Source organism: Myodes glareolus, chromosome 26, assembly GCF_982192425.1.
Source record: "Myodes glareolus chromosome 26, mMyoGla1.1, whole genome shotgun sequence".
Taxonomy (NCBI): Eukaryota; Metazoa; Chordata; class Mammalia; order Rodentia; family Cricetidae; genus Myodes; species Myodes glareolus.
This window is the reverse complement of record NC_142051.1, coordinates 14,915,882-14,937,501: the sequence shown is the minus strand read 5'-3', so window position 1 is coordinate 14,937,501 and position 21,620 is coordinate 14,915,882. Positions and strand designations below refer to the sequence as shown.

General features: G+C 45.2%; 2 protein-coding genes across 5 annotated transcripts in view; one reads left to right on the top strand and one right to left on the bottom strand.

Annotated features, from left to right (window-relative positions):
* Nucleotides 1-4,515, bottom strand: part of Rab3ip (RAB3A interacting protein) — a 43,224-nt gene extending 38,709 nt beyond the window's left edge. For 3 of the 4 annotated variants that reach the window (XM_085683307.2, XM_085683306.2, XM_085683308.2), the window contains exon 1: nt 4,346-4,512. The gene's annotated coding sequence lies outside the window, so the exon portion shown is untranslated. Of the gene's footprint in view, nt 1-4,345 lie in introns of all 4 variants that reach the window. The other variant, XM_085683309.2, reaches the window with a different exon arrangement.
* A 1,098-nt stretch (nt 4,516-5,613) lies between these two features.
* Nucleotides 5,614-21,620, top strand: part of Best3 (bestrophin 3) — a 93,981-nt gene continuing 77,974 nt past the window's right edge. Inside the window, exons 1-2 of the mRNA XM_085683410.2 lie at nt 5,614-6,346; nt 12,210-12,473. The gene's annotated coding sequence lies outside the window, so the exon portion shown is untranslated. The remainder of the gene's footprint in view (nt 6,347-12,209; nt 12,474-21,620) is intronic.

The following is a 21,620-nucleotide window of genomic DNA, read 5'->3' as shown; positions in this document are numbered from 1 at the left end:
CCGACACTGGGATCCCAGGTGCCGTCATCAGACCAAACCTGTGGTGGTCTGAATGAGGAATGTACCCACAGGCTCTCGTAAATAACACTTGGTTCTCAGTTGGTTTGGGGAGGTGGTGCTCCGTTGGGGTACACTTTGGGAGCACACAGCCTAATCCTACTTACAGCATGCACTCTCTGCTTCCTGCGCTGGCTGCCATGCTGTCCCCGCCAGTATGGATTCCTAATCTGCTGGAACTTTAATCCACAATAACCTTTGCTATAAGCTGCTGTGGTCATGTTTTATCACAACAACAGAACAGTAACTAATACACAGCGTTTTACACAGAGAGCAGAGTCAAGCAATCACGTTACCGACTGAGCCTTCTTTTCCACTCTCCTCACAGAGCCTTGAAAAGCATGGCATGCAAATTAAAAGAAACAGTAGCTTGATTTTACTGAAGCCAATGTATCCCTGTGTCTTATTCGGCTGCTAAAAATGAATAAAATCTACCATTTTTGGTTAATAGCAGCAAAATAGGCTAGACACAGAAAAAAAAATAAAGATTTCCATTACTCCAGCTAGTGTAGAAACTTAAAACACTGGTCTTTTTGTTAACCACGAGCAACAAATCTCTCAAACTTCCAGCATTCTGCTACCTTCCACCTTCTTCTAAGCCTTGGTCTGCAGCTGTAGCTACTGAACCACGCTGCCAACATTCAGATGTCAGTCTACAGACAACTCCAGACAACTTAAGTGCGCCTAACTACCTCATTCAGCTGTGAGGTGAAGGAAAAGACAGACAGCATAATCCAAGCTGCCAAAGGCACCCTCTTACTTCTGTGGTCCCCCTGGCTCTCGTTCTGAGCGCTTCAATTTCTACAGTCAGCACAACTGCACAAGCTTATCCGGTGCAATCCCTCCTGAGCATCAAGCCCAAGGCTAACGCTCTAAACTGGGGTAAGATAAAGTAAAGCCAGCTGCCCGTGAGCTCACAGACCCACCTCCGCAGGCCTGCATCCAGTTCGTGAGAAAAGTACAAATGCAGCGCAAATATCAAAATTAATATATATATATATATATATATATATATATATATATATATATATATAAGCCAGAAATATGTACTCAGCATGACAGCAGGGAGGGAGGGGGCAGTGGAAGTTCCTTTCCGCCATTATGGAGGCGAGGGAGGGTTACTGTAAAAGCCCAGATCCGACAGATGCCTTCAGGCAGGGGTGAGGGGGTGGGGGAAGGGAGGGGGAGTTAAGGACAGCATTACTGTACAGGACAAACTAGCTAAAGAGTTTTTTAAAACCCTGACATTTGATTTCTAGAGCACCAAGTAGATAGAGTAGCAAAACTGGTTGTCCTGCATTTTATACAGAATTATGTATTGGCCAAAAGTTTAGTTTTAAAGTGTATCTTCCCAGACTATATTCTTATCACTTTCTGTCATTACTGGAACACACACCGACCTACCCCAGCACCCGACTACTGTAACCTTCTGTTTTGACACTCAACAAGTGTGTACATATATTTTTCACATCCATATATGCACATTCATCCTTCTCAAGGGTTTCTGTTGGGAGCTTTTGCTTTTTTTTTTGCATCCTGGGACCTGGACACAGGCTGAGCCAGCCCCTCCATCACTGAGCTACATCCCAGCTTCCTCTAAGTTTAGAGGAACACATTATATAATTAATAAGGAACAATCCCATGTTCCTACCTTAGACTCTATAGCTTCCTTTAACCCCCACTGACTTGCAAAGCAGATACCCAATGAATATTGTATTTAAAAAGCTTTGGTGGCATGAGAATTACATATCACACTCCTATAACTATCTCATAAACGCTAAATTAAAAACATTTTTTAGCATTACAACCTACACATGAGGTGGCAGAGCAGTAATTAAGAACAGGCAATCCTTCAAGCACGAACTGGTGGGATGGGGTGACTAAGAGCAAGCACAGCCTATCCAACAAGAAGCACTGCATTTAGCAATGGTCCCCAGCCCTGCTACCGAAGCGGGCTGACTCCTCATCGACCTATCACTTACTTAGCCATCCGATCCCAGCGAAGCCACACAACTCCTCGTGTCTCAATTTTCTCAACTATAAAAGGCGAGGGGGTGTAAATGACCTAGCTCCTGGGTGGTGGGGGAAAATGAGCTGGAGTGAGCTAGGATCAGGACTTGGCACTCGAGAACCAGGGACTTAATAATAATGGCAACAGCGATGTTACCATCATCAGAATTCCTGGGTCATTTTTAATCAGACACACAATAACAACACCTTTCACCCGCATGCCCCCCGCCCAGCTTAAACGCAAAGCTCCTTTTTAGGAAGACCAGTAACATAAAGAGCAACAGAGTTTAAAGCTCCACTTGGAGTTCCCACAGTTGTTTGTTTTTTTTTCAAATCCTGGCTTTGATATCAGCCAGTTATAAATGAGAACTAAGTACTACAGGCAACTCATTTTGCCTCTCTGCACTTCGGTTTCCGTATTTGTAAAATCTGATAAAGCACCTATAACCTAAGAATGTCCTTAGGACTAATGAGCCAAGGGTAGCCTCAAAGGACAGGCACAGCGCCCAGTCTGCGGTCAAGCTAAGGTTCCTTCCTTCATTCCCTCCCCCACATCTCAGTGGAATGTCTACTTAAACCCATATCCCACCTTGATAAAGTTCAATGGGTTGAAACAGGAAAGGACCCAACACTGGCATTTTAATGTTTCTACACAGTGTGCTCAATACCTCATTTACTCAAGGTCACATGCCTGGGGAGGCGGCACGAAAGTCAGCCCTTTCAGCTAAGGAATTCGCTCAGCAAGATCACCTCGGCACAGAAGAAAAGCCAATCTAACCCCTGCAACACAAGCAAGACTATAAGTTTCTACTGTGCCACAGCATAAAGATGAGAGATGGGCTATTCCTAGGAACGTTTCCATTTTAAAACGTATCTGGGGAGCAACCATGTGTGCAGCAGAGTAGGAGCTTAAAGAAAATCTGAGGTAAAGAATATTTTTAAAAGCATTGAACTAGATGGATTCAAAAGGACAGCTAGATTTAAACAGAGACAATCACTGATGAAATCTCCACAAAGCAGGTGAACAGCAGATTTGGATGGATTGGAAAGCACTGGTGAAGGGAGCAAGGAAGCATTCCACCAGACACACTCATTCACAAAAGTATGCATTAATTCAAAACCTCGCCAGACTGGAAAGAGAAAAAAAGTTTAAAGATGTTTGTTCTTATAGTTAGAATGCATCACTGAGTAACTTCGTGTAATTGTTAAGGTCCTGGGATATGTTCACTACAGCCTTTAAGGATTAAGATTCACACAAGCCAGGTTCAGAACACTGTGTCTATCCAAACATGAAAAGTCCTCTCAAAACGCACAGCCCTAGTAAATAAATAACACATGCTAACAGAACAAGGCCCCATAAAACTGGTGAAATATTTAACTGTATCAAATATTTACAATGATGGACTGCATACCGATTCCGCCTCCTCTTTTCCTCGCGATTTGTCATTCATTGTTTAAAAACAAAAACTTAACAGTATAATGAATGGAGACTGGGTCTTTCAAAAGATGTACAATAGAACAGTTTGTTTTAATCCTCTTATCGGCCTCTCCTCCAATTATGCAATCATTCCACAGCGGGGGGAAAAAAAATCACAGGGCTCTTTCCTTGACTCGGGGGATACTGAGGAAGTGTATAAACAGGTAGGCTGGGAACAGACATTTCCTTGAAACTAAAATGCCTCTGGGGCATCCGTTCTAACTCAGTGCCGAGTGCTCCAGCCAGCCATTACGGATCAATGTTTTAATCTCCAACAACTGGCAACTCTTGGCGTGCTGCAGCGTCCACCCGGCTCCATCCCTCCCCAGCCACCAAGCTGCTTCTCCGCGGGCGGTGGGGCGAGCACCGTGGGGCGAGCGGCCCACGCTGGGGATGGGGGAAGAAGCCGGTGTCCTCCCACTCCCGCGTCCGAAGTGAGGCCAGGCCGATCGCGGACGAGAACCCGGGCACCCGCTTTCGGGTCGGCGACCCCCACACATCGCCGGCCAACCGCGCCGCCGGCGACTTCAGCAACTCCGTGACCCAGGCCGCGCCGGGCAGCCAGGTGAGCTCCGGGGACCACTCGGCCCGCGGAGTTAATGAGTAACCCGCCGAGTCGGAGCCGCCGCCCTCCCGGTCCCCGGAGCTCCGCAGTCGGCGGGCCACATCCGCACCCTCCCCGCCACCTCCCGCACCTGCCCGGCCGCGCTCCGGGCCGGCGGAACCAGCGAGCGAGCGAGGCGCCGAAGGGGGGCGGTGCTCACACCGCCGGAGCCTCTCCCTCCCGCCGCCACCACTCACCTGCCGGTCCCGCCGCGGCCACCGCCCGCGCTCAACGGCGCTCGCTCGCAGAGTCGCAAGGGAGCGCAGCCCCGTCCCCCTCCCAGCTCCGGAGACGGGGAGGACGGCAGCGGATCGACACCGCTCCACTCCGGGCGCACTGCGATGGGAGCCCTGGAGGCAGAGCCGACTGCGCCTGCGCAGAGAACCGGGCGGGGAGCCGGGAGCGGCCGTCCCCCGGGAGAGGGGGCGGGACTAGAGGCGGGGCCAAGGGGGGCCAAGGTGCTCGAGCGCTGCGGCGCCCCCTGGCGACAGGAGGGGCTCGGTGCAGGCTGCCCCGTGCGGAGTCCTGGGTCATCTAAGAGCCGTTTCCCTGGGAATCTCTCCAGCTGGGTCCCCTGGGGCTAACTTGGAGGGTGCTGAGCTCTCCTGGAATGACAAGAGGCTTTGACTGTGTGAGTTGAGGACGAGCAGAACCGACCTGAGATTCGGCGTCCATGGATACCAGAAGCCGGACCGGGGAGTATGGGGTGGGGGTAGGGGGTAAACCCAGGTCCTTTCAAGCAATATCCAGAGAAGGTTGTTCCTGTGTCGACCTTCTCTTGTGTTTATAGGAACTGTTTTTATTGTTTTGTTTTGTTTATCAAACTTCCCAAGCTCGGCCTTTCAAGTTGGAAAAGTCAAAATACAGACGGAATCATCAAGCTCTGAAAATAGAAGGGGTGGGGGGTGGGCAATCATTCCCGGTAATCGGTCAATGCTATGATACTCGAGAAAGGGACTGTCTTTCTGGGCTGAGTATATCTAGGAGGTAGATGATAACAAAAAGTAGACGGCTCCTGCGGTCAGCCATCTACTGACCTCTGTGACCTTGAGCGCGTTCCTCTGCAGGCACGGGTCCTCTCCCTAAAAGACAGTTGTAAGAAGGCCTACCTCATGGAGGTGTTCAGAGTTTAAATGGTTTAATATGACATCAGTAGACTGCGTGACAGAGTGTCCGGGGAATGTAGCCCTCCTACAATCCAACAGAAACCTAGAAAGTCATTACTATTTAATAATTCATCTCCAATATATTACCAGTTCTTATCCATTCTAATTCCCGAAGAAGTCTTCACTTTTCTCCTCACATGAGGCCTTCATCATTCCTAGACTCCTCATCCTCCCTTATGTTGTGTCATTACCTGTTTATTGCTTTCCATCTCTGCGCCTGCTAGACAGAAACCACACACACACACACACACACACACACACACACACACACACACACACACACTTTTAGCCCGTGTAGTCTTTCATTACTTAACCCAGGCTCCAGTTTCTTTGTAAACCATTCCCTAACCCTCTTACTGGTTCACTGTCCTTTCCTGTGTCCCATAAAACTTTAACTCTTACACATTCCACACCAATTGTTCCTGGAGTTTCCTCTCTTTTCTCTTTAGACTGTGTCTTAGAGTAAGCACATGGCCCGGTGCCAGAGACCTCTGTAAACATAGGAAGAGGACACGACACACAAGCAAAGTGCATTCTTTGGAAGACGAACTCTCCAATTTACTCAGTATAAGACTCAAGACATCATAGATCACGGGTCTACAGAAAATGGTCACACCAGTCTGTTTGAATCTCACAGTGACCTACGTGCACATCAACTGGCTACAAGACTCTCTGCAGTCTTGGATAGCAAACTCTAGCACAGTGCGAAAATGAGTAGAGATCCTTCAGTGATTTGAATAGGAATGGCCCCATAAGGCTCACAGATTTGAATGCTTGCTTATTAGGGCATAGTGCTTCTTGACAGGGTTTAGGAGGTGTGGCCTTGTTGGGGTGAGTGTGGCCTTGATTGAGGAAGTGTGTCCCTGAGGGTAGGTTTTGCAATTTCAAGAGCCCAACCTAGGTCTTGTGTTTCTCTCTTCCTGCTGCCTGTGGATCCAGATTTAGAACTCTCAGCTAATTCTCCAGCACCATATCTGCCTGCGTGCCCCCAGACTCCCTGCCATTGCAGCAATGGACTAAACCTCTGAACCTGTAAGCCAGCCCCATTTCAATAATTTCTTTTATAAGAGTTGCCGTGGTAATGGTGTCTCTTCATAGCAACAGAACACGGACTAAGACAGAAGTCGGTGCCAGGAGTAGGGTATTGACAGGCCTGACCTGTTGGTGGGATGTGGACTTTGGATTAGGAAGGCAGCTGAGTGCTTTAAGCAGGACTTAGTGGGCCATCCTAGTAGGAGCATGGAAGACAGTGGTGCTGGGAGCCATGTAGATTCTAACATCCTGGCTCAAGAGGTTCCCGAGGAAAAGAGCATTAGTAAGAGGCCTAGAAATCGGTTTTCATCACATTTTGATGGAAAATGTGGCTGGTTTCTACCTTTGTCCAAAAAAATTTACCTGAGGCTAAAGTGAAGAATTTTAGATTAATGGCATTGGCAGAGGAGATTTCAAAGCAGCCTAGTATTGACTGTGTTTCTTGGTTATTCGTGGCTACTCTTAGGCAGATCTATAATGAAAAGGAGAAAGCTAAGCAAGAAAAAATACAAAATGTACAGTTTGGGGGAAAAGGAACACCAGGAAGTATAATGGAGTTAAGTTCAATGCTCAAGGAGATAAAACATTTAAAGAAAAATCTTATCCTGAATGAAATAAAGGGAATGGTGACCTTGGTGTAAGACCCCACCCAGACAAGCTTCCAACTTGTGGAAAAGAATTAGAGAAAAGCTTAGGCCAAGCAGCGGTGGTGGCTCATGCCGTTAATCCCAGCACTCAGGTGGCAAAGGCAGGCAGAGCTCTGAGTTCCAGGCCAGTCTGGCCTACAGAGCGAGTTCCAGGCCAGCCTGGTCTACAGAGTGAGTTCCAGGCCAGCCTGGTCTACAGAGTGAGTTCCAGGCCAGCCTGGTCTACAGAGTGAGTTCCAGGCCAGCCTGGTCTACAGAGTGAGTTCCAGGCCAGCCTGGTCTACGGAGTGAGTTCCAGGCCAGCCTGGTCTACAGAGTGAGGTCCAGGACCGCCAAGGTTAAGCAGCGAGGGAAAGCATATTTGACTGAGGGGGCCATGCTCCATTTCCAGGAAGTAAAAGAACATGGCAGCTTCGGCCACATGGTTCTGGCTTTAGAGCCAAGAATACAAGAAAGAAATGTGTTCTGGAAACTCCTCTAACAGCTGGAAGCTGGACGCATACACAGAGCTGTGTCTGCAGTCATCTTCATTAGACCAAATATAGACAAGTCTGCATTTGAGACCACTTTCCTGGTGTGAGAAAATGGAAATGAGGAGTTGGGAGGGCTGACAGGCTTAACAAAGACCTTAGATTCTAAACTGTGTGATTTCCTTAAAAATAATCACTTTAACAAGTTCCATTCATAAAATGTTGGTAATTAACCCCTCTCTCTCTTTCTCTGAGTCATACATTAAGAAAATATGTGTTTACTCTGTGCCAGAGTGAGAGCCCTTCCTGGTTTCACTGAATTTAGTTTCCTTACACCCTCAAAATACTTAAAATAATTCCCCAATTTTGTTTGATACAGCTTTGAGTGGATTCCTGTTACTGGCCACCAGAAAATAGCCTTTTTATATTGTTTTACATCTTTATTTATATAAATGGAATGGTGTATGCTGTGATGTGTGTGGAGGTCAAAGAGCAATTTTCAGGAGTCTGATCTCTTCTTTCACAATGTGGGTTTCAGGGATTGAACTCGGGTCATCAGTTTTGTGGCAAGCACCTTCGGCTACTGAACCATCTTACTGGCCCGTTATGTTTTTTTATGAGCCAAGCAAAGTGGTGTATGCTTGTAATGCCAGTACTCTCGAGGCTAAGGCAAGAGAATTGTGAGTTCAAGGACAGCCTGAGCTACATAAAAAAATCATGTATCAAAGGTAGGGAAAGGTATTTTTTTCCTGTAAGAAAAAGCACATAAATCAAACCAAATAAAATACCTACTTCTCACACACGTGCAGTCAGTCCAGAGTGAGTATGGCAGACATCTGATGGGCAGGAGCTCCTGTCTTATGACTTCATCTACTGAGCAAGTGATGTCTACTTTATGATCCATAATAGCTGCTCGGGCTACAATAATTACATCCCTTTCCCAGCCAGCAGAACAGGAAGTAGTGGCAAAAAAGAACACAGCCTTCGATTTAAGGCAACTTATAAACTGTATTGGCCAAGTATAGTTTCTACTGGGTAGCTTTGTGCCTAGCTAGACATCTGCTAACACTAAACCAGAAGGAAAGAAAAAGGGAGGGAGGGAGGGAGGGAAAGGGGGGAAGGGAAGGAGGAGGAGGAAGGGAGGGGAAGGGAGGGAGGGGGGAGGGAGGGAGAGGAGAGGGAGAGAGGAAGGAGAAGGAAGGAAGGGAGGGAAGGGGAGGGAGGGAGAGACAGAGACAGAGACAGAGACAGAGACAGAGACAGAGACAGAGAGCACCAGTATCAGAGGTAGCTAGTATTCTCTAGCTCACCATCTGAGGTGATGCTTAGCACAAGAGAAGCAAAGCTGATGTGAGACAAACACGGAGCAAAGATGCTGCAAGTGTAAAGGCTCTCAGTGTGCTCTGAGATGCCAAGCAATCAGAGGAGTTGGCTTGTGGAACAAGTCCAAGTGGGAAGAGAAGCCTAAGAAGACTCAAAAGAGCCACAGACCTTCAGAAAATGTTGTAGTGAGGAACTGCGGGCAGGCCTGCTTTTCATCCTGCCCAGCTCCCACATGGCTAGCTTAGCCCTGGAAATAACAACACACAAATTGTATTCATTTAAACACTGCCTGGGGATAGGGGAGTTCAGCCAATCACATTCTGTTCATGGGGCGTGTCGCCCTTAGGCTAAAATTTACCTATAAACCTGGTGAGTGTGCTTCCGCTAGCTTCCTGCATCCTGATGGATTCTGGTATAAGCTGGTGTAAGTCTTCCTTCTGTTTATTAAAGCTGTATATTTTGTATTAAGATAGTCTGGGGACTTTTCATTACCGATCGCCCTGCGGCATCAGCCTGGCCCATTATCTCTAGAAAGTTAGTTACTGGCTAACTCTCACATCTTGATTAACCCATTTCTAATAATCTGTGTAGCACCACGAGTAGTGGCTTACTGGGAAAGATTCAGCATGTCTGACCTGGTGGCTGGCTCCATGGCATCTGCCTCATTGCCCTCTTCCCAGCATTCTGTTCTGCTTACTCCGCCTACCTAATTTTCTGTCCTATCAAAGGGCCAAAGCAGTCTCTTTATTAACCAATGAAAATAACGCATATACAGAAGGCCCACCTACATCAAAAGGTGACTGTGAAATAGAATGTGCTCCAGACAGGATCTTGTCTCTCACAAATGTGAGCAGGGCTTTTTTCCATTCCCACCCCTTGACAATAAGAAACATCTTCCCGTTTCCTTTACGTGGGGAATTTCCAGCTTGGGAAAAAGAAATTTGAAAGTCATTGTCACCCTTGCACATACACATATTTACACAACGAAATTTTTAATTTTTATTTACGATACATGTTCCATAGAGCCAATCTCTAGAACGGAACATCAGCACAGTGGTGGTCAGTTAGGAGACCTTCCTGATCCTGATTCGGTAGGAGATGGAGACATCACAAACACTACCGACGCCAGCAGGAAATGTGAGCCGCTTGGAAAGGCTCCATACCTGCAGCAGAAGGAGGGAGGAATGCTCCAGTACCTTTGAAGACAGAAGCTGTGTTCTGGTGATCCTTACGTTCTTGGTCAGCCATTTTGCTATTAGCACTCTGAAGGGGCCTCTTCCTCAGGAAGAGCAGGAGTTAACGGCTGTCGATGCTCTTCACGCCCGTGCTCCTAACAGTTTCCAGTTAGGGCAAAGATTAAGCAATGTGTGCAGTTTGCATTGATTTTAATGCAGTTAGCATCCTAGATCTGCGGGATCCTGTTAACGAGCTATCTCAAGGTCAAGGGCTTTGGGGAATTGAAGAATATTCCCACAGGCACACTTATCCACCATGAGAATCCCAAGAGAATGTGCTTTCGTGCTGTTCTGATGAAACAGCAGAGTACGCTGAACTTGAAACCACAGGGGGAAAGGGGCTTTTGTTTCAGGAGGTGAAAATGCTAGCCTTAAAGTAGGTATGAGGAGTGACCCAGAGCTTAGGGGAATTAGGAATTCTGAAGAGTTAGCCTATTTCTCTAGAAATACAGTCCAGATTTTAGAAGAGACATATCCTGACAAACATGAATCATACTTCAAGTTTCTGCAGCTGCTTTTGTACAAAAACCTGACGATGTGTTGAATCACCCATGTGATTCTCCAAAGTGTGCAGGGTGGTTGCCAAAGGAATTTAATCTCGCGGATCTGCAAAGGGGCCATTCTATCAAAGATCTAGTTGGAATTTGAGAAGTAGCATGTGAATCACAAAATTGTCCTAAATTTTAGTCTGCATGGATTTCTTTCATAGCAATACTAAAATCCAGGCAAAAACAACAAAAGAAGTCAAAATTCAGCTATCCTTCACATGAACCCAGTTGAGACAGCTTAACAAGTGTTTAGTTGGGGACATAACTGCATTGTCACTAACGTAGTCCAAATTAGTCAGCAAGTTTCTGGGGGTTTGTTGTTGTTGTTTGTTTGTTTTGTTTTGTTTTGTTTTTTGAGACAAAGTTACTCTGCGCAACAGCCATAGCTGTCCTGGAACTAGTTCTGTAGACCAAGCTGCCCTTGAACTCACAGATAACCATCTGCTTCTTGAAGGCTGGGATTAAAAGCATGCATCACCACCGCCTGGCAAGCTTTATGAGACAACCCTGAGTACCTGTGTAAACAGTTCTTCCCAGATAAATGGATACTTGGGGCTGCATGGAATGGGTCCTCGCCCCAGTTTGCTACCAGGAATCCAACTCAAAACCCAAGTGACCCAGAAGATTCTAGAATCTGCCATTGAGGAAAAATGTGGGAAATGGATGAATGTTGTGAAGCCTAGCATTTTATAATGAGTACATTAGTTAAGTATAAGTATAATTGCTCTATCTTTTGAAATTCTGTAATTTTCAATGTATTATAGTTACTAGGCTTCCAGTAAGAGTAAGCCAAAAGCTGTGAGTCATCCTTGATTTGATAGGCTATATTACCACATTTCGATAAACATGGTAGACAAAACCATTTTGAAAGACTTTGTTTTATTCTAAAAATCCATCATTTTAGCCAGGTTGGTGGTGGCTCACATCTTTAGGACCAGTACTCTGGAGGCAGAAGCAAGCAGGTCTCTATGAGTTCGAGGCCAGCCTACTCTACAGAGTAAGTTCCAGGACAGCCAGAGCTACACAGAGAAACCCTGTCTCAAAAGAAACAAAACAATAAAAGTTACTATTATAATTAACGTAAAATGATAATTAATTTTAAAAATCCATAATTTTGAATAGCTGACAAATTTAGGCTGCTTCTGTGGGGTCCTGTATGCTGTGACTATGTGTTGTTCTCATTGGTTAATAAATAAAGCTGCTATGGCCTATAATAAGGAAGGCAGAGACAGGTGGGAGGGAAATCCAAGCAGAGATACAGGTGAAGAAGGACAGAGTCAGGGAGATGTCAGGCAGCCATGGAGGAAGCAAGACTTGTAGAAAATAAGGTAATAAGACACGAACCATGTGGTAACACATAGATAAGAAATATGGGTTAATTTAAATGTGAGAGCTAGCTAGCAATAAGCCTGAGCCATTGGCCAAACATTTATAGCTAATATAAGCCTCTGAGTGGTTATTTGGGAACTGGAGGGCAGTAGAGAAATCTCCCTTTACAAGCTCCATGCATTTAGATTTCTAACATTTTCTAAAATGTAGATACCACTATTCTGAAGAATTAAAGAGGAGTCCTGCTGTGAAAATGACTGAATATATTCCTGTTTCTTTATATTCAGAAATCATTCTTTTTAATCTTACAGACTAGGACACAATTTTGCTGTCCAGTTTCAAAATCACGGATGAATGTTGAAGAAAGCAGCTGAGATGCAAAAAAAGTTGTGTGGGAGAAAGGAGAGCACAGAGACAGATGGACAGACAGACAGACAGAGAGATCTCAGCAGCAAGAAGTCTCAGCTAGACCATGCAAGAAAAAGTGTTACTCCTGGCCTGAGAGTTTTGCTCAAGAATGAAATGCCTGTCAATCAAAAAGTAAAACTATAAAGGATGGGTAGAAAGCCCAGAAGGTAAGAAACTCCTGGAGGGAGTGAAGCCCCATCCTTCTTTTATAACCTGGCACTGTAAGAGCATCCATAATGGTGTCCTAACCTATAGGATTAAAAAGAAATGTTTCTGGATCTTGAGGGATGGGAAATAGGTTTCCCCTCCTTAGCTCTCAGACCAGAAACTCCTGCAAATAGCAGGTGTAGGAAAACTCCCTTGGTTTAATGATGAGAAATGGAAAGTAGTGTCAATATATGTTGATCAAATGAAAGATACTTGAATGAAAATTTGGGGGGAACGAGTATGTTCTGGTTCGAGGGTAAAATTTCCCTTGCAGATTCCCTTGATTTCCGTCAGGGGGCGTTGTTGAGAGAAAGCAGAGAACCTTCTGGCAGTGGGGCCTGGAGGATATGGGTCACTGTTGGGTGGGGAGGGCGGTACAGTATAACAGTATACTATTTGTATTTTAATAAATAAATCTTGCCTGAAGACCAGAGGCAAAGCTAAAGCCACTAGAGGTCAGGCAGTGGTGACACACACCTTTAATCCCAGGATTTAGGAGTCAGATGGAGCTCCGTGAGGTCAAAGCTACCCTGGGCTACTCAAGATCAATGCAGAAACAAATCCAAGTGGTGGCGGCTCACACCTTTAATCCCCGTCCTAGGGAGTCACACCTTTAATACCAGCACTAGAGGGAATGTAAAATGGGAGGAGAGGGAGACTTAGTCCACTGAGTCTGCGCCCCGCCTTGGTAGAGGTCGGACTTCTCTAGTTGTCCGGCTTGGTTGCTTTGCTCTTCTGGTTTTCAGGTTAAATTCCAGTTTTTCTCTCTGGGTTTTTATTACTCGTGCTCCAGTACAGCTCTTTGCTTCTGAGTTTGCCACGACATGAACAAGCACTGCCAAAGACAGAGCCTCCGAGCCCACATGACGGCCCACATTCCTGCCAGCGGGGGACATTATAATAGAACCTCTTCCCTTAGGGTGTCTCTGTCAGGTGTGCAGTCCTGGCCCCAAGACAAGAGACCAGCACAGAGTACAACAGACGAGAAACACTTTAATCAGTAACCTTCCATTTAAAAAATAATAGAAAATTGTTTTTTCTTGGCTTGGGGGTTGGCTGGGGTGGTGAAGCCATCGTTCTATAAAAAGACCATAAATCACAAATGTGTGGAATCACAGAAGACATGATCAAGTAACAGGAGATGGCGAAACATAAGGTGAACAGATTCGAAAGAGTAAGCAGTAGAAAAACATAAAAAGAAAAAAATCACAGGAAAACAAAATTAGAAGGGAACCGAAGAAAGAAAAGAAACTTAAAATCGAGTTAAAAGGATTGATAACACACAGAAAACGGACAAGTCTTTTTGTTCACTCTCCTAAACTGCTTATTGGGCATGAGTTTAACAAACATCACTTATGTTAGCAGTAACAGCGAAGCCAGCGAGAACTGCACCCTGAGAGCCACCAATAGTGCGATGGAACTGTAGCCTTCCCCAAGGCGGAGTATCTGCAGATGTCCGCCCACGCTTCCCTTTGCGCATGTGCACTGGGTTCGTGATAGACTGGGCGTCAGGGGTTCCGATAGTTTTATGGAATGGATCGATGAGGATGACCTCAGAGAATTTATATGTGGACTCTTCTCCAACCGTTAAGAATACAAGACTCAGCCGACATGGTGGCGTACGCCTTTAACCCAGCACTTGGGGGGCAGAGGCAGGTGAATGTCTGTGAGTTTGAGGCCAGCCTGGTCTACAGAGCAAGTTCCAGGACAGCAAGGACTACACAGAGAAACCCTGTCTCGAAAAACGAGAGAGAGAGAGAGAGAGAGAGAGAGAGAGAGAGAGAGAGAGAGAGAGAGAGAGAATTCAATACCCTCAAGTGACCTCCAGCTCTCCCCTCACAAAAAGCTGGTTAACACATTATGAACAGAGCTGCCATAAGTCGGTAAGTCGGTTGCATCTTTAGGAATTTGAAGCCATCACGGAGGACAGGTATCCTGAATACGACATAATCTTGCTTGACCTGTATCCAGCCTGATTGGGCAGGAAGCCCTCTGTGGCGCAGAAATCAGCCATAGATTCAGCAGTCAACCCTCAGAAGAGAGCCACCTGCGGGGTATGAAGTGGGGGTGGGGACCCCTTCTTCCTCATTTGTGTGAACTCATCTCAGCCTACCTGATGGCTGATGCCAACCAAGCAGGAAGAAGTCTTGTCAAAGAAGTCTTTGGATGAAATGTCTATTTGATGTCCCAAAGAAAAAGATCCAAAATAATAAGACAAAGAAATAGATTTATAATTCGAAAAAAAAAAAAGAATGCATATCTTCATTGAAAGGGCGTGCCTCAAATAAGAGCTCTTTTATCTACCACGGTTCCTGACTACAAAGAAAATCCTCCAGGGAGAGTTCTCAACAATCATGTCATTTTTCAAGGGAAGCTGTCAGGCTGGCTGAAGATTTCTGCACAGGAATTCTCCTTCCATGAAGGCATCAGAGCAACATAAGATGCAAGAAGAAAGTGGGCACGCCAGACGGGAAGTCTGGCCAAACCGTCTTCCAAGTAGGAAGACGACAGGCAAGGAGTTTTAACTACCCAGCCATCCAGACGCCATTGCTTCTGTTAGCCCTTTAAAAGAAAAGAAAAGCTACTAGAAGATTAGCTTTGGGCAACAAGAGATACTCACACCCAGGTGATGGCCAGGCACTGGTGGCAGGCACACTCAGCTGAAGCAGAAATGGGCAGGCAACACTGCCTCTTCCTCCGTCTGCTCCAGGATACAGGGCTATGTGGAGCAGGTCGCTTGATGGGACTGAACCCTTCGGATGGGATGAAGCCAGCCTGCAGGAACTACAGGACCACGCCCAGGGCTCCTTCCTGTCTCCACCAGCAACTCAGAAACTGAGCGATAATTAGTAAATGCCTTTGTCCACTTTGTGAAGACACAGGTAGCAAACAGCCAGTATGATTAGGCAGGGTACAAGATCGTGACGCTAATGCCATCAGAGGCCCTGTACATTAACCCCTGTCTAAGGATGCACCTCCCATCCCAAGAGGGGTGTCTCTGGATCTTTGAGGGTTCTCAGAAGTGGTGGAGGGGCTCGGTGAGCTGTTTTTAACATTTCAGAGTACGTCACATAGAAAATTTTTACCCCTTTATAAGACTAAACAGGCTGAAATACGTGTGCTAGCCTTGAGCTGGTGTAGCACAAACTCGTGAATGAGAAGTGTAAGGTGGTGTGATAATCTTGACTGTCAACTTGATGGGGACCTGGAATCAACTAAGAGCCAAGTCCCTGGGTGAGTCTGTGGAGGCATTCCCAGAGAGGATGAACTGAGGGACGATGCCCTGTGCTCAGAGTGGGCAACAGGAGAGGCAGAGAAAAAAGCGGGGTTGCTTGGCTACCTCTCTTCTTGTCGGTGGGAGTATCTATTGCTGCTGCTGCTGCTGCTGCTGCTGCTGCTGCTGCTGCTGCTGCTGCTGCTGGTCCTGCTGCTGCTGCTGCTGCTGCTGCTGCTGCTGCTGCTGCTGGTGGTCCTGCTGCTGCTGCTGCTGCTGCTGCTGCTGGTGGTCCTGCTGCTGCTGCTGCTGCTGCTGCTGCTGCTGCTGGTGGTGGTCCTGCTGCTGCTGCTGGTGGTGGTCCTGCTGCTGCTGCTGCTGCTGCTGCTGCTGCTGCTGCTGCTGCTGCTACACCACCTGTGCCATCTTCTGCTAACATCACACTTCAGGTTCTTCAGCTTTCTAGCCTGAACTGAAGATCACCCACTCTCCAGGAATTTTCTAGGCCTTCAGCACCAAACTGGAAAAGCTAAGACTTCCAGTTTCATAGATGGTGAAACTACAAGACTCTCAGGCGCCAGTGTGGAGATGGCTTATGCTGGACTACCCAACTCCTATCATGTAAGCCAGTCCAGTGACTCCTCTTTTGTAATGCACACAGGCGCGCACACACACACACGCACGCACGCACGCACGCACGCACGCACACACGCGCGCACGCACACCCGCACACACCAGGTTGGTTCCATCCCTCCAGAAAACCATGCAAAATGCAGGTGGTGGTTTATAAAGCTTTGCGACATCAAAGAGCAGCATTCTGTTTTTAGTTACTTATTTATATCCGTGTGTGGTGCCGGTGGGTGCACATGTGGGTGGGTGACCTTGCTGATACATGCCCTCACGGAGACCAGAGGTACAGAGGTAGAGGTCAGGTGCTGTTTAGCACCCTCTGCCATACTTTCTCTCACCCAACATGAAGCTCACCATTTCAAGCTAGACTGGCTGGCCAGCAAGCCCTCAGGATCCACCTGTTTCTACCCCTCCCCTCTGTACTGGGGTTAGAGACATACACTGCAACACCTGGCTCTAAATGAATGCTGGGGATTCGAACCCAGGTCCTCATGCTCACACGGCAAAACCTTTACTGCCTAAACCAGCTCCTCCATCCCAGCATGTTAAGGATACAAATAGCCCCAAATACAGACTCTAAGAATATCAAAGTTCTGAGCCATTTAAATTTTTAAACCCGGTATAGTAACGCACGCCTTTAATCCCAGCACTCAGGAGGCAGAGACAGGTGGATCTCAGTGAGGTGGAGGCCAGCCTGGTCTGCACAGTGAGTTCCAGTACAGCCAGGACTATGTAGAGAGACAAACAAACAAACAGAATAGTAATCAATTTTAGACAGTCACTGAGTCCAGGAGGTAAGGTTTATACCAGTGAAAAAATAGGGGTCGGGATGTAGATCAGTGGTGTATGATTTCCTCAGTTTGTTATATTAAATTGTTCTACCCTTACAAAGTCACAAAATACATTCCCCAATATTAGAATATTGTAATTAAAATATAAATGTTAAAATTGTATTTTTAAAAGATTTTCTAGAAACTCTCTGACTGCCTTCATCAGAGCTGAGCACCCTTAAGGTTACATTGTAATTTTGGCTTCTCTACTTAAGCCAGTCAGTATATTTTTAAACAAGTTGATGTGGAATTTGCTTTTCCTTTCTCAACAGACCTACTACGTGTCTTAGTTAGGATTTCTATTGCTGTGTGTGACACCGTGAACACTGCAACTCTTATAAAGAAAGACATTCAGTTGGGGCTGACTTAGAGTTCAGAGGTTTATTAGTGCATGTGTCATGTCTGGAACCCTGACGATGTGCAGACAGACGTGGCGCTGAAGAAGGGGCTGAGAGTTCTACATACTGACATGCCAGCTGCAGAAAGAGAAGGCAACTGGGCCTGGCTTGAGCTTCTGAAACCTCAAAGCCCACCCCCAGTGAGGTGCTTGCTCCAACAAGGCCACACCTACTCCAACAAAGCCACACCTCCTAATAGTGCCAATCTGTATGAGCCTATGTGGACAATTTTCTTCAAACCACTATACTATACTATTAAGCTTTTCTGGAAAAAAAGAGTCAGGAGGGCACTAGAATAAAGACTACTTAATTATAATACAATTGCTACCTGGGATCAGTTAAGTTTTAAATTGACGGGGATTATTAAAGTCAGGGAAAATGCACTTTTAAAAATGTCATTTTAGTGGAAGAAGAGGAGAGGCAGAGAAGAGGCGTGAAAGCTAAGGAGGCCAAGGAGGAAAAGATGTCTAGAAAACCGGAAAATCAAGTAGAATTCTTGTTGCTCACCATGAGGGGTCATGAAGTTCAAAACTGTCAAAATGTCATGGTGTTAACAAGATACAAATACAAGGTTAAGAAAAAAATTCTCTGCTAAAAACATGCCTGAAACCTGAAGGGCTTTGTTTATTTAATATGGAGGACATAAAGTTCCCCATGTTTTCCTTACAGATGAATATTATGCAGAAAAACTCACTGTCACCTGCCTCCCCTTGTCCTCATCTCTGCCACCGTGACTAACTTCACCTGCCGAGATGACAGGGCTCCCAAACCTCAGGCCTAGCGGCCAGAATTCATCGTTCATTCCTTTACTTATGCAAGACAGTTATCCCCTGACAAAATAACTCAAATGGAAAGGCTTTGGGCAAATGCGAAACCGAGAAATAATCTCCTCTCTGAGTTGGAAGCCTCCTGGGAGCGTAGCGAAGCTTATCAAAGTTACAGAAAGTCCATTTGGAAAGCGCAAACTGCCAGCCCACAGGCAAGATGCGATGGGGAATAATGAATGCAGTCACAGACACGGGTCACCGAAGCGCCAGACAGGTGTGCGCCTGGTTTTCAATAAGGCCTTTCCTTCCGAATTCGTCTTAGCACTTTGAATTTGTCCTCCCAGTAAGCTGTTTTCCTGCATTCAGGAACAACCTGAATGCCCATCAATAGGAAAGGGCAAGGAATTATGGCATATCTCTGGAATCCTAGGCAATTAAAGGAGCAAACCTTTAATCAAATCATAGAACGCGCTGACATGGGAAAGTGGCTACAGGTTTTTGTTTTTGCTTTTACCAGGAAAGCAAATAGAACATGGTTCCCAATATTCTGTTTTTACAAAACTTGCTTCCATCTTTCTTTCTGTCTGTCTGTCTGTCTGTCTTTATTTATTTTGTTTGTTTGTTTGTTTTTCAAGACAGGTTTTCTTTGTTTAGCAGTCCTGGCTGTCCTGGAATTCTCATTGTTCACAACCTGACCTCGAACTCACAGCGATCTGTCTGCCTCTGCCTTCTGATTGCTGGGATTAAAGGCATGCACCACTATGCCCGGGTTCCATGTTTTAAATAAGTGTTTCAGATACAGTATTTGTCTTGAAAGGCACACCAACACCCTGAGTGTACCCCTCCTGCAACCCCTGGGCTTTGTTGAGCTCCCTAAACTGGCTGCAGTTTAAGTTGTAACTCTGGGCCTACAGGCACACTGGTGCTATCAGCACCAATAAGTCCTGAAGGCGTAAGTCACAGACAATCCCACACCAGTTTGGAATTATGATTAATAGAATGGTTATTTATTCAAAGGGGAAAAAACTTACAGATTACCGTCCCAGACAACAGCCCCTCCGCGCGAACAGGAAAGGAGTCCAGGGGCCGGAAACGGAGCCGGAAGACAAAGACAGAGTGGAGGACAGCCGTTGCTTTTTTTAAAGGGAGAGAGACCACGCCCCAATGGGCTGGTAACTCAGCGGCGATTGGCTGAAGGAGCTGAAGGAACTCCCACAGCATCTCCCCCTTTTGTTTAAGTAAGAGAGTTCTAAGCCTACTACGCAATTATATACAATAAGTACAAACCTACGAAATTATATACAATAAATACAAATATCCTATTCTAACTAGCTTAAGTCTTGTATAACAAATAACTTGGCCAAGTCATGAAAGGAAAGTAACTACATTTATATAATCTTCAATCCCATCGAAGATCTGAGAAGGGAAATAATGTTATCTGAGTAATTAGGAAGTGCAATCAAACAACTTCCAGAACATGTACCAAATCGCAGAGACAACTGGCTACCTGGACAAACACCCAAAGTCACATTTGCAGCGTTGAAGCAACCAACTTTGGCTAAGGCCTGATGTAACTGACATACCATTTTCAAAGGCAAGAAACTTCAAAACTATCTTACCCTGTCTTGGCAGGATATGACAGTCTTGTTTTATCCATTTACGGATATTCTGTAACTCTGTCAGTAGTTGAGGTATGAGCATTTCTTTACCCAAAGGCCAGTTCTGCCAAGAAGAAAGGCTCCAGGTGGAGTGTCTTTGGTGCTCAACATTCTCTCGGGCATAGATCAGTGTTGCCAGGAGTGATTGTGTCTCCCTACCATAGAACTCTGAATTAGATTAAAGGCCATTTTCTACAGCTCTTTGAAGAGGTTGAAGATTATCTATCTATACTGAATATAATCTCTATATATCTAAAGAACCTGATTAGTCTAATTATAAATGACAAACTTAGATGACTGTTGATCTATATAATTCTCAATATCTATCTAACTTAAAAACTGAGATAATAAACAACTGTGCAATAAATGAGGACAATGTGACTTCCAAATATAAACAATGTGCAAGTATACATTGCAATATGGTAAATATATATATCAATACATAAACAATATATAAGTATCTTAATCAGAGGTAGAAGTGTACAATGCAATATGGTAAATATACATATATCAATACAATATATATATACAAATACATAAAAATGTTTTAAACAGAGGTAGAAGCATGAAGCATGCATGCATAAAATAGTCAACATAATTTAACTTTGTATCAATATATAAGAATCGATACCAATATGTTTGTCTAAAAGCAATAACTCACAAGTACAAATCTATTTATCCCATAATCCAATTATCCCTCTTTTTTTTTTTTTAAAGATTCCTGTGCTTATAAAATTCCTCCCCCAACCCTCAACCATATACTAATTATAACCAACCCCTAAATGATGTCCCTAAACCCAAGGACAAACTTTATTGGGAGAGGGGACGTCGTTCTCTAGAATTACTTCCAGCTGTCATGGGGGCGACGTTCTTTCTGGGGGATCCTGTGAAAGTAAAATGATGGTTAAATTTCAAGATCAATGTCTTTTAAAATTGCAAATAGTCTCTGAGTATTTTGTGGAGGTCTGGCCAGAATGTTGTACAAGATGTGCACCATTTCAGCACGTTGGAACCGTCTTGTGCAGCTGGTACCCAAAACAGGTCTTGTAGTAGCGCTATCAGTATCATGACGTCATATCAACCAGGTGGAGTTGTTGTTATGGGGCCTCATCTTCTTCCTGGAAACTTCAAATGTCACTGTAGGAAAAACTCATTGTTCATTGTGGAAAACTTAAACATTAATTATATAGACATATACATGAATACCTATATTCAATGAGAGACATGATAGATATATTTAATGAAGGTATGATAGATATGAAGAAAAGTAAAGATGTTTTCTAAACTCATATTTCTTTCTGTCCCATATCATGGCTCTTGACATGAGACAGAAACTCCAGAAACTCTGGGTTTTTCTTTAAACAACAGGCTTGGAATTAGAGAGGGACTGAGCCAGAGTCCAACTCTAAAACCAGCTCTATAAATTTAGAAATATGATTTAGTATATGGTACTTACAGAACCTATTCAGTTTTCTTGATAGTCCCTATTGGGCCGTTATTTTCCATCTGTCAGTATTCAAATATCCAGGGTCCCTTGAACTTTTCAAAGATCAGTGTTTTCCTGTGGAGATAAGAACAGAACCCTGCCCCCATTCTATATGCTTTTCTTA